Source organism: Vombatus ursinus, unplaced genomic scaffold (assembly GCF_900497805.2).
Source record: "Vombatus ursinus unplaced genomic scaffold, bare-nosed wombat genome assembly UNPS02014791.1, whole genome shotgun sequence".
Classification (NCBI taxonomy): Eukaryota; Metazoa; Chordata; class Mammalia; order Diprotodontia; family Vombatidae; genus Vombatus; species Vombatus ursinus.
This window is the reverse complement of record NW_020954569.1, coordinates 7,232,621-7,246,247: the sequence shown is the minus strand read 5'-3', so window position 1 is coordinate 7,246,247 and position 13,627 is coordinate 7,232,621.

The following is a 13,627-nucleotide window of genomic DNA, read 5'->3' as shown; positions in this document are numbered from 1 at the left end:
TGGAATAATTACTCAAACTAGTGAAATCATAGATACATGAATTTCTAGGTAAAAATTAACACAGTTAATGTGCCATCAATTTGTTTGCTGTCTTCCTATACCTCTGATCCTAAGCTATGCATTGAATATGTAAATATAGGTGTCATTAAAGAACTTACTATTTTCAGATACATTTATAATTTACATATATTTCACCAAAGGGAATAATACAATTTTTAGGAATAAGGCAATCTTATTTTATTTTAAAGCATTGTAACACCCCTTTAAAAGGATTTCTATAATTCACCAAATGCTATTACTTCATCAACTTAAACACATACATTATTTCTGTAAAAAAAAAGACCTGATTTGGACTTGCACAGTACTTCCATAGGTATGTATATCCAAAAAGTGTTAGATTGGCTCATCTTCCTTCTGGAAGAAACTCTCTCTTCTTAAGAGGTGAGAATGACATCTGCTATTTCCAATTCTTTTTATCTATTTAACACACTAGTGCTAACAGCCAGCCCTCAGAACTACACTGGAAAATTCTTGCTTGATAATTGAACTAATGTATATTCTTGACTATTAATTGGCCTAACCATAGAAAAAGTAGATTACTATGAATGTGATGCTTTCAGAGCCATTTCCTTTCCTAATATATTCCTCCATTACTGTCATTCCCTTAACAGAGGGGAAAATAATGTCTTTAAGTCCATAATGAAAAAGAAGACTTAAGAAATATGTCTGAAGAACCTATCAATAACTTTTACAGGATTTTTCATAACTAGTAATGGAGAGTTCCAGAAAACAGGTCCCATTAATGTGAAAGAACATGTAATGTGCAGGAATGAGAGAAAAGAGCTCCAAAGTAGGGAGAAAAAGGCAAAAATATAAAGGAAAACAATATTGAGCTTTTTTAGTTGTTATTCAATAGTTTCAGTCATGTCTGGCTTATCATGGCCCCATTTAGGATTTTCCTGGCAAAGATAATGGAGTGGTTTGAGATTTTCTTCTCTGGATTATTTTTCAGATTAGGAAACTGAGGCAAAAAGCATTAAATGACTTATTCAGGTTCACATAGCTAGTTAGTATTTGAGGCCAGACTTGACCCCAGGAAGATGAGTCTTCCTAACTCCTAGCCCAGCATTCTATCTAGTGGGCCACCTAGTTGCCCATTGGCAATTTACCCATTTCACTATTTTGCCTCTGGATAGCTTTTCCTATCATTGTTCCTCATGTTCCTGCTTGTTGCTTCTTCATTATGGAAAATGAACTGAATTTTTTTTTAAGTATGACAACATTTTAGGATATCTGGTTTTAGAAACATTATCATTACCTCTAGGCACATACAAGAAGGGTAAAAAAAAGCATACTAATTAGTTAAGAAAGAGCAATAAAGGAAAATTATGCAACTATGAATTGAAATCTAAGCAATGAATAGTGCTGTAGAAAAATGGTGGCAAAAGAAAGGTCTGAAGCAACAATAAGAAGATGAAACTACATACTGCTGGTAGAAGTCTAATAAAAAATACTCCCATGAAGGAGAAGGATATATCAAGTAATAGAATATCAATATCTTACAGTACATATAATCTGGAATGATTTAGTACTCAGAGACCATTTTATCAGGGGAAGTATTATGCCTCAACTAATGACATCTTGCTCTGGAGAAAGGATATCAGAGTTTCTGGGAACAACTAATAGAAAGGTAAGAAGGCATGAAGCCACAGAGGAAATGTCATGATAAATAACAAAAAAAGTAAAGGGTTTTCAGTTAGGTCCTATGATCAAGACCAAAGGGAACTGTCTAGCACGGGAAAAGCTTTCTATTCTTTCTCTCACAGGATTGGTGCTTCCAAAATGAGACAAAAATGATAAGAAGATGGAAAGAGCTATAAGCCAATTATATAAAAATTTTTTTAGAAAAAAGATATAAAATTTAATATTTAGAAGCTTTAATTTCATAAGGAACTGAAGAACTAAATTAACATAAAGACCATGAATTAATGAATAATTATTTAGAGTAGATGGAAAGTGAAGAGAATTAATAAATGAAAAAAAAAGTTGAGAGATGATTTTTTAGAAGATGGCACAGAAAATTTGAAAAAAAATAACAAAATATATTGAAGAGAATTGTATTTGAATGTTATTTGAGAATTAAAGAAAAAGAAGGGGAAAGATGAGGAAGAATTACATAATCACACAAAAGGAAATAATCTATAAGTTAACTAAAACACTAAAACTAGGGAAAGACATGGCACATGAGTGGGACAGGAAGAGGTCTGGTCCAAAAATATTTGTCTTAATGCATATTAAGCAAATAAATATTGTAAGGAAAAACTACTATCATAAAAGAAAGAAAAAATCCATTAAAAAGGCATAAATGGAAGGAAATATATACCTAATTCTCATAATGTTATATTAAAATTATTTAAGCAATTCAATAAAATGAAGATTAAAAGTATATGTTCCATTTTTAATGTTATTTTTTCTTTCCTTCTCAATGGCTGAGGGAGGGTATGGAAGAACAAAGAAAATCTGAAAATAATAATGAAACAAAATTAAAGGATAAATATATCCCAGTTTCTTAGCATCTCAAATAATAAAGGAAAATGCAATGTCACCTACCATTTTTCTTGAGATTCACTTGATAAAATTGCCTCTCTAAGATTTGCAGAAACCCAAAAAAATTAATTACAGAATTGAAAATATTGCAGAAAAAACCTAGAATTAAAAAAGATGTACTGGCTTCTGAAGGTGATTACTAAAGAGCATACGTATTTCTCAGTCCCACATGGAATTAAAAAAAAAATACTATGTATTAGAACACCGAGATACAGAAAATATTTTTTGAAAGGTAAAAATTACATTTTATGGACCATAATATGATAAAAATAACCATCAATTAAATGAGCACAAACAAAACAACTAGACCTAAATAGAGACCTAGTAATGAAATCCTAATTACTTCATTAATTATGTGTCCTAAGTCATTTCTAGTAAAGAAGTTTAGTCATAAAGCTTAACCCATATTTTGACTGTGGATTTCAAGTATTAGGGACCAGAAAAATAACTTTTTTCAACCTAACTTTATTTCACTGTGTTTCTTTACTGATTTCAGTTTTAAATTCTTTTTAATTAAATTTTTCAATTAACTAGGATTCATTCTTTCTCCCTCCATCCTCTTCCAACTCCTATTGCAAAGGAGAAAAAAAGAATGAAATGTGTCAAAGGATACAATTTCCCACATTGTTTAAGTCTCATTGTACTTATTGAATCCAACACATCTCTTACAATGTATATGACATTTTTCATCACTAGAACTCTGGACACATGGTTAGTTATGTTATCAGAGTTCTTAGATGTTAAAACATTTAAAATTTTCATGGAAGGCAGAGCAAAGATGATGGAGTAAAAGCAGTAACTTGCTTGAGCTCTCCCCCAAACCCCCCAAATACCTTTAAACAACGGCTCTAAACAAATTCTAAAGAAGCAGAATCCACAAAAAGACAAAGTGAAACAAATTTCCACCCCAAGACAACCTAGATGGTTGATGGGAAAGGTATATCATGATGGACTGGGGGAAGAATACCATTTGTCATGGGCACGCACGAGGCAGTGAACCTGGAGCAGGACTCAAAGGATTGAATCATAGGTAGCTGTGGCAGTTTCCAGACTTCTCAACCCATGAACAACAAAGACAATTTAGGTCAGTGGGAAGTCTGTATCTTCCCGCTGTGAGAGAGAGAAGCATGGTGGTCTCAGTGCTAGTCCCCAAACTTGGCCCTAGGGTGGTGGCTGCCTCCAGAGCTTCCAGCCTGCAGACTAAAAGGTAATTGAGCGGCTGATCAAAGGGGGATTGCAGGGATCTCTCTGCTGGTGCAGGATACTCTTGCTTTGCAATGCTTGAATCTGGGTCACAGTTCTGGGTGGCAGTCCTGGGGCCAGGAGGAGAGCTGGCATGGTGGAGCTTGTAGTGACAATGGAGAGGAAATTCTTCTCACAGTTCTAAGACAGAAAAGAGTGCTTGTGGTCACTCATAGACCAGAGCACAGGCCAGGAGAGGAGTAAAAACCTTGCCCTTGACCTTAGCAACTTGGAGCAACTGAAAATTTACAGGTCCCTAGAAGTATCTCTGAAAACAGCTGCACAAAACCCCTGAAGCTTGGGACAGTACATTCTCCACACTGGAAACAGACCTCTACTTTAACAAAGAGTTTATAACTGAAGTAATTGGTTGGGATCATGAGCAAGCAGTGCAAAAAGAGTCAGATTATATTATCTTACTTTGGTGACAAAAAAGATCAAAACTCATAACCAGAAGACAAAGAAGCAAAAGCTCCTACATCCAAAGCCTCCAAGAAAAATATTAATTGGTCCCAGGCTATGGAAGAGCTCAAAAAGAATTTTGAGAAGCAAGTGAGAGAAGTAGAGGAAAAACTGAGAGTAATGCAAGAAAATCATGAAAAACAAGGCAACAGCTTGCTAAAGGAAACCCAAAAAAATACTGAAGAAAGTAACACCTTGAAAAAACAGCCTAAACCAAATGGCAAAAGAGGTCCAAAAAGCCAATGAGGAGAAGAATGCCCTGAAAAGCAAAATTGGCCAAATGGAAAAGGAAGTCCAAATGCTTATTGAAGAAAATACTTCCTTAAAAATTAGAATGGAGCAATTGGAAGGAAGTGACTTTATGAGAAATCGAGGCACTGTAAAACTAATCCAAAAGAATGAAAAAATAGAAGAGAATGTGAAATATCTCATTGGAAAAACAACTGACCTGGAAAATAGATCCAGGAGAGAGAATTTAAAAATTACGGAACTATCTGAAAGCCATAATCAAAAAAAGAGCCTAGACATCATCTTTCAAGAAATTATCAAGTAAAGCTGTGCTATATTTTAGAACTAGAGGGCAAAACAGAAATTGAAAGAATCCACCAATAACCTCCTGAAAGAGATCCCCAAAGGAAAACTCCGGGGAATATTGTAGTCAAATTCCAGAATTCCCAGGTCAAGGAGAAAATATTGCAAGCAGTCAGAAAGAAACAATTCAAGTATTGTGTAAACACAATCAGGATAACAAAAGATTTAGCAGTTTCTACTTTAAGGGACCACAGGACATGGAATATAATATTCCAGAGGGTAAAAGAAATAGGATTACAACTAAGAATCACCTATCCACCAAATTCAGGGGAAAAATGGTCATTTAGTGAAATAGGGGACTTTCAAACATTCTTAATGAAAAGGACAGAGGTGAATAGAAAATTTGACTTTCCAATACAAGACTCAAGTGAAACATGAAGAGGTAAACAGGAAAGAGAAATCATAAGAGACTTATTAAGGTTGAACTGTTTATATTCCTACATGGAAGCATGATATTTATAACTCATGAGTCCTTTGTCAGTATTAGGGTAGTGGAAGGGGAAAAATTATATGTATGTATATATATATATGTATTGATCAATAGATAATAGATAGAGGGCACAGGATGAGTTGAAGATGAAGGGGTGATATCTAGAAAATAAAATTAAGGGGTAAGAGAAGATTATACTGGGAGAAGGAGAAAGGGAGAGGTAGAATGGGATAAATTATCTCACATGAAACAGACAAGAAAAGGCTTTTACAGTGGAGGGGAAATGGGGGAAGGTAAGAGGGAATGAGTGAATCTTATTCTCATAGAATTTGGCTTAAGGAGGGAATAACATACACAATGGGGTATGGAAATCTATCTTACCCTACAGGAAAATAAGAGGGGAAGGGTACAAGAGAGCAGGGGGATGATAGAGGGTAGGGCAGATTGGGGGTGGGGATAATCAGAAGCAAACACTTCTGAGGCAGGACAGGGTCAAAAGAGAACAGAATAAATGGGGGATAGGATAGGATGAAGGGAAATATACTTAGTTTTTCACAACATGACTACTATGGAAGTGTTTTGCGTGACTACACAAGTATAACTTGTATTGAGTTGCTTGCCTTTTCAATTAAGGTGGGTGGGGAGGGAAGAAGGGAGAAAATTTGTAACCCAAAGTTGTAAAACCACATATTAAAAATTTTGTTCATAAAATAAAACTCAAAAGCTAAAAATATTTTTACAATGTTGTTTTATCAATTGATACAGGGTAAAGAATAGGGCTAGAGCATTTTTTTTCCTCTAGAACTATATCTTTCATTTTTCCTTAAGTAAAAATTGTATTCTGTTATATCCATATAATAACTACAAAAATAATAACTTGTCTTTATTCATCACTTTGCATATCTGGTAATCTATTTAGGCATTTTACATTTATAATTATGCCCTCTATGAATCTCAAATTCTATTTCTAACCCTAATTTCATTTATAATATATTTCCTTGTTTATTCATTTATTTTTTGTCAATACTAAAATCACTATGAATATTTTGGTATATATGGTTTCTTTCTTTGAACTCTTTGGGATATTGGCTTAGTGTGGCATCACTGGGTCAAAATATGTGAATAGTGTAGTGACTTGATTTCCACAATGTCTGTGACAATGCAAAGCTCCATCATCAGAACTTTGGATGCATGATTTCCTACATCCCTTTGCTTATTTAGCACTTTTTAATCATTTGTCATTTTCTTGGGTTTGAGGTTGAACCTAAAGTTGATTTAATTTGCTTGTTAACTTGCTCTAATTTTTCTAGTTAATAGTAAGAAAAGTTTTATACAGTTATCAATAATTTTATTTCTTCCCTTGAGAACTGCTTTTTTTATTCATCGATTGTATTTGAAACAGGTTGCTACATATCTTAGAAAGCTCTTCACAGTTACCTGTTGTCCTTACTAAATTTCAATTGTATTGCATTTGTTTGGACAAAATCTTTTTTAGATTTATGTAATAAAAAATGTCTATTTGATCTTCTCTGATACTTTCTATCCTTTATTTAGTAATGAAGTCATATCTTATACATATATCTGAAAAAGTAATTTCTCGACATTTCTCCCAATTTGTCTATGATGTGACATTTTATAGAGATTATATGTCCATTTGGAGTTTGTCTTTATGAAATATTTGAAATGTTAAATGTAAACTTATTTTTTATTCTAGAATCCTTTTCAATGTTCCCAGCAGGTTTTGCTGTTCAATGAGTCCTTCATATAGGAACTTTGGTCCATGTACTTATCAGACAGCAGAAGAATGGGCTTATTGCATTATTGTTATTATTATTATTATTATTATTATTATTATTATTATTATTATTATTTTGTACCTAATCTTTCCCACTGGTCAGCCTATTAACATAATTTTGAAGATAAGTGCTTCATAGTATAGTTAGAGATCCATTTTTTTAATTCCCTGTTCTTACCCACCACATTTCCCACTTGAGATGCTTTTATTCTTCATTGTCCTTGAGAGTCTCAACTTTTTCGTTTTCCATGTGAATTTCATTTTTTTCTTACTGTATAACATGTTCTTTTGATAGACTTATTTCAATGACAAGGAATAAGTAAATTAATTTAGGAAATATTGTCATTTTATTACATTGATTTGACCTCCACATGAGCAATTAATATTCCAACAATTATTAATATCTCTATTATTTCTAGTTATATTTATTTAGCTTCCATGTACACCATGGTAGATAGACAACCAAGTATATTGTTTGTATAGCATAGTTATTTTAATTTGAAGTTATCTTTGTATAGCCAGATGCATTTTGTTGGTAACAGACAGAAATGTTAATTACCTATTTAGTTTTATTTTATATCTTGTTAATTTGATAAATTTATTGTTTCAATTAATTTTTATCTAACTCTAGGGTCCTCTAAATAAATCAATCAATGATCTGCAACAAGGGATGATTTTTTTCCCCTCCATTCACATGCTTTTTCCTTAAATTTCCTTTTTTTTGTCTCAGTATATCTAAAATTTTCTTGATTCCATCAAATAATAGATATTCTTTCTTGTTCTCCTGATTTCATTGTAAAGGTCTCTAGTTGATAACTATCACATACAATACTTATTCTTGATTTTAGAAACTATTTATAAGCTTAAAGAAAGATCCATTTATCTCTTTTTTAGGATTATTTTAAAAGGAGAAATGGGTATTTTATTTCATTAAAATTTGTTCAGCTAATATTTTTATGTAACCATATGTTGATAATGTTTCCCTTGTTAACAAGTATTATTATGGGAATAGTTTCATTAATATTTAATAGATTTTGGTATAATTTTCCTTGTATACGTATAAGCTAGTTATAATATACAAACTTTTTAGATGTTGACCTAGTACTATTTCTAACTTTTTAAATTAAAATCATATTACTATTCATTATGAATATTGAACAATTTTATTTATTTTGACTTCTCTAATCAAAACCATATTAATATCACTTAAGATATTTCTTGTATCTCTTCTATTTCTATTTTTGCAAATGGTTTGTTTAATGCTAAATTTATTGTTCTTTAGATGTTTTACTTAATTTGCTTGTAAATGTATCTGGCCTGGGATTTTTTTTTTTGTAAAGTCACTTATGGTTTATTAAATATATTGTTCTAAAATGTCTTTATTTAAATTATCTTTCTAATACTGATAATCTGTATATTTTATTTATTTCTCATATATTCATTTCAATTCAGTAATTAGTTTAATGTCAAAATCCGGGTCAAATAGAAAATATCATTAGCCAGAAGAGTTCAAATATTGAGGAACCACTTAGAATCATGTAAGTTCTAGCAGGTTCCACCACAAAGGAGTAGAGATCATGAGATATGAAACTGCAAAATATGAAAGATATTATTCTATAACAAAAATATTTATCTAGCATAACCTTACAGGGTAATCAGACCTTTAATAAAACAGAGAAATACTAAGCATTCCTGATGAACAGAACAAAGATGAATAGAAACTCTGAAATAAAATGGAGTTTAAAAAAAAGTAAAAAAAAAAGAAGTAAACAATCAGACGTTACTTTATCTTGCTCAATTGCTTATATTTGGGTGGGAAAATGACACATTTCCCCTCAGAACACTAATGTTATCAATGAGCATTGAGGAACTCATATAAAACATGGTGATCTTGAAAGAAAGAAAAGAGAGTAAGAAAGGATACACTAGAGAAGGAAAAGGGAAAATAGGGGTAGCATTGTAGTATCTCAAATAATTGGGGTTCACAAGTAAAAGCCTATATAACTCAGGGAGTTAGGGAGGGAACAGATGGCACTTGAAACTCATTTTCTGAACTGATCAAATCAAGGTAGAATACACACACACATATGCTCATATACAAAGAAGTTGTGGTAGAAATGCATTCAACTTATAGAGACAGGTGGGAATAGGGAGAAATGAAGGAGAGAATAAGAAGAAGGGTAAATTTGAAGAGTGACTAGCCATAAACAAAGTAAGCCCTGGACTTTGAAATCATTTTACAAAAAAAAATTTTATATGAAAGAAACAGTTGGTAAGTACCAGTGATTAGAGTCTGAGGGAGAAGACAGCCAGGTGAATGGAAACAAATGAATCAAACATAAGACTAGGAGAGTGTCTCTTCATCTCCATTCTCACATCTTCAAGTATTCATTGGATATCTTATCTCTTAGACATCCCAAGATCAATGTTATAAAACAAGTCATTATTTTCCTCTCAAATTTCTTCTCCTAATTTCTCTATTGTAGTTGAGAGTACTATCATCCTTTCAGTTACCTAATTTTACAACTTAGGTATCATCCTCAACTCCTCTCTCTCTCTCTCTCTCTCAAGCTCCCTCCCAATATCCACCCATGTGCCAAGTTTTGTTGATTTTACCTTTATAACATCTAATATGCCCCCTTCTCTCCTCTTTCATGGACATTAACTGGTACAGGGTCTCATCACTTGCACATGGACAATTGCAATAACCTTTTGGTTTGTTCCTCTGCCTCAAGTCTCTCTCCACTCCAATTCATTCTCCCTTCAGCTGCCAAAGTAATTTTCCTTAAGCACAAGTTTGACTATATCACCCATCCCCAATTCAATCAAGTCATTTGGTTCCCTATTGTGTCCAGTATGAAATGTAAAATCACCTGGCTTACAAAGTCCTCTTTAACCTGGCCCCTTCTTATTTTTCTAGTCTTATTATGCCATATACCAACCCCTTCAAATGCACACACACACACACACACACACACACAGAGTGATCAAGTGAAACTGGACTCTCAGTTCCTCCTTTAACTCATGCCACTATCCATATCTAGACTCTGAGTATTTTCACTGATTATTCCCAACACTTGGAACTTTCTATTTTCTAGTCTTCACCTCCTTGAAGGAAGCCAGGGAGCTTCCTTCAATTATTAGTAGCCAAAAGTTGTACCTTCTATAAGAAATATTTTCCCATTTCCCTTAAAGGTAGTTACTTCTCTCAGTTTATTATCTAAATGTAATCTATATAAACATTATTTGTACATACCTGTTTGCATATTGCCTTGTCCATTAGACTTCAAGGTCCTTGAGAGTAGGGACTCTTTTCCGCCTTGTTTTTTATCACCTGTGCTTAGCACAATACCTGCCATGTAGTGGGTATTAAATAAATGCTAAATGATTGAGGATTATTCTTTCTGTATATCTATAGCTACCTATTATACACACACACACACACACACAATACATGCATGTGTATATGTATTTATATAAACTATATATGTATATATGCATTTTTCCCTTTTATATCACATTTCTATCCTTCATTGGAAGATAACTGCTCCATTCTAGAAAAGACATTTTTCTCTAGTGACAGCAATGAAGACAGATCATGGGGGCAGCTGGTCAGGGAAATCCTGATCGCAGTCAACTAGCAATTTGGTCCAGTTCACCTACTGTGAAGAAGATGAATTGTTTGCTGGGAAGAAATGGACAGAGAAGGTCAAAGGAGATGTGGAAAACTTACTAGGTTGTATCTTCCAAGATTTGGACAGGAAGCTGCTCTACAGATTTTTTAAGGCAAAACTCTATAATGTGCTGGTATAACCAGTTACAACAGCTTTCAGAGACAGGATATATCACGAATTTTTCAGGGTCTTCATCTACAAAACCTTAGGAAGCAGAAAATTAGAGAGAGTTAGTGGGTAACAGGCAATTTAGAAAAAAAATAAATATATCTCTAGAAATGGGATGTATAATTTCCCATTGTACACTTTTAAAATTTTCAATAGCATCAGTAAACATTGTCATTAATAACCTGTGTGCAAATATTTCTCAGGAAGTAAAAGAAAAAGAAAAAGAAGAATGACAACAAAAATAAATTTAATGCTCTGGAATTATAGTTATGACCAAAATTGTCCCTATAAAAGAGATATTTGAAGATATTCCTCTTCTTCTTTGCAGAGATTGGAGGGGGGTGGAGTCACAGGTATGGAATACCACACGTTATCAGATTTTTGCAATGTGTTGCTTGATTTTGATGACCGACCTACCTTTCTTTCTTTCTCTTTCTTTCTTTCTTTCTTTCTTCCTTTCTTACTTACTTCTTTATTATAAGATATCACTATTTGGGATGGGGTAAGGAAAAGGATATATTAGGATGTGTATGTAATTTAAGAAGAAATAAAATTAAAAATTTAAGGAATACAAAATGAATGCCAATGACTTTTACTTGACTCTGGATTTAATTTGTTCACAGAAGGAAAAGATGATATGCCTTTGATCAAATGCAATAAAATGAATGTTTTTATAGAAAATTTTTGTTACTAATTTTTATTAAGAAAATACTTGTGAACAAAACACCATGATATATTGGCTGGGGTGACTGATGGCAGTGAACTCTTGTTGCTGAACACCAGCAGCTTACATAAAAAGAACAAATATTTCAATGATAAATTCAAATAACTATCTGGGGAGGGGGAGTGTCAAACCAGAAGTGTTCTAACATGTAAAATCTTGGCAAGAACAATAGATATCATGGTTACTATGATATAGTGTCTTACCAAGTAAATGTCTGTATGAAAAGAAAAAAAAACATTAAAACATTGTGAAGTTCTAAAATACTTTCATCTCACTTTTTTTTTTACGTAGTGATTCTTTATGCAGTTTTATAAAATTTCTGTTTTTTGGTGTGTGATATGTTTCTATCAAATTTTTCACCTAGTCCAAGTACATAAAATTTTTAAGCAGATGAAATTTCTTAAAGTACCGTAATCTTAAACAAATTTATTTTGACTAGAATGCCCATTGATCCTACACATTTGTTGATATGAGGTATCTAGCTCACTGCCATTTTGATTCTGTTGATTTTAGAGTTTCATTCATGTTTTATCTTTCTAACTAGAAGTCAATTCATAATCAATACAAATTTCAACAAATTGCAGTTTTTTTCTGAAATTTATTTCAAAGAAATTTACATACTAATCATAAGCTAAGCATGAATCATAAAGATAAGGATATTGTTCAATAAATCCGTGAAATTTTTCTATACAATGCATTAGCATTGGTACTATTTATATAATCTACTTTCTGTAGAGTAAATTAAAGTTTAATAAAATTTCCCAGGCTATTGATGGGGTCTTCAAATAAATTCCTTTGGCATAGTAGGTAAAACTCTGGAGTTATAGACTAAACTTTAGTTCAAATCTTGCCTTTTACATTTTAATAGCTGGTTCTAGGAAATTAAATCAAATCATTAGACTCAATTTCCTCATCTACATAATGAGTATGAACATACCTCACTAATTGGTATAGTGATAAAATAAGATCAACTTTTCAAACTTAAAGCAATTTTAAAACCATAAGGCACTATATGAATAAAATAAATTTATTATTATTATCATCATCATCATCACTATACTAAACTACTGCTGCTGCTGCCTATTTTTCTTGTTGAGAAGTGTCACTGAGTTTCAGAAAGTTTTGCAGTGGAGAAAATAATTGAACTGATGTATTGAAGTTGGAAATGTTTTGGTTAAAGGAATGGCTATGGACTATATACATATTTGTTATGAGTTATGAGTTCTAAACTTATTTGTTATAAGTTCATAAAGGGCAATCATGGTGATGATGATGATGATGAATTATGAACATTTTAAGTTTTGCAAGCACTTTGTAAATATTATATAACATTTTGTCCCCACATAACCCTGAAAGGAAGATGCTGTTATTATCCTCATTTTATAGATGAGGAAACAGGAACTCAGAGGTAAAGTGAGTGTCCTAAAGTCAGATGTCTAAGTGTCTTAGGCTAGATATAAGACAAGTCTTCTTGAGTGCAGATCTGGAACTATACCTGATGTACTACAAAAGTTCGAAGTCATTCCATCAATATGATGATCTTGAGATTTTTTTTTCCAGCAACAGCAATTCATGAAGTCTTTTGAATAAACTTAGAAGAATTCATAATCTGTATGAATAAAGGCAGAAGTTAAATTGTGGAAATCCTAAATCTTGGAAATTTTGAAATACTTTTGGGAGAACTTCAATAATTGGAATGAATAGTTGACTTTGGAGGTGTCCAAAATGTCATGCAAATTGGAATTGGAATTCAATCACTAAATCAAATTAGAATTCAATTCTATCACTAAAATAGTTATTTCAAGGATTCCTAGTATATAATGAATTCGATGTAATTATGGTTGAAAATTATAATCTATCATTATTCTAATATGTAGAATATACACAATTTGTAAAGTATTTAATCATTTGGAATTTGCATTTTCATTTAATGA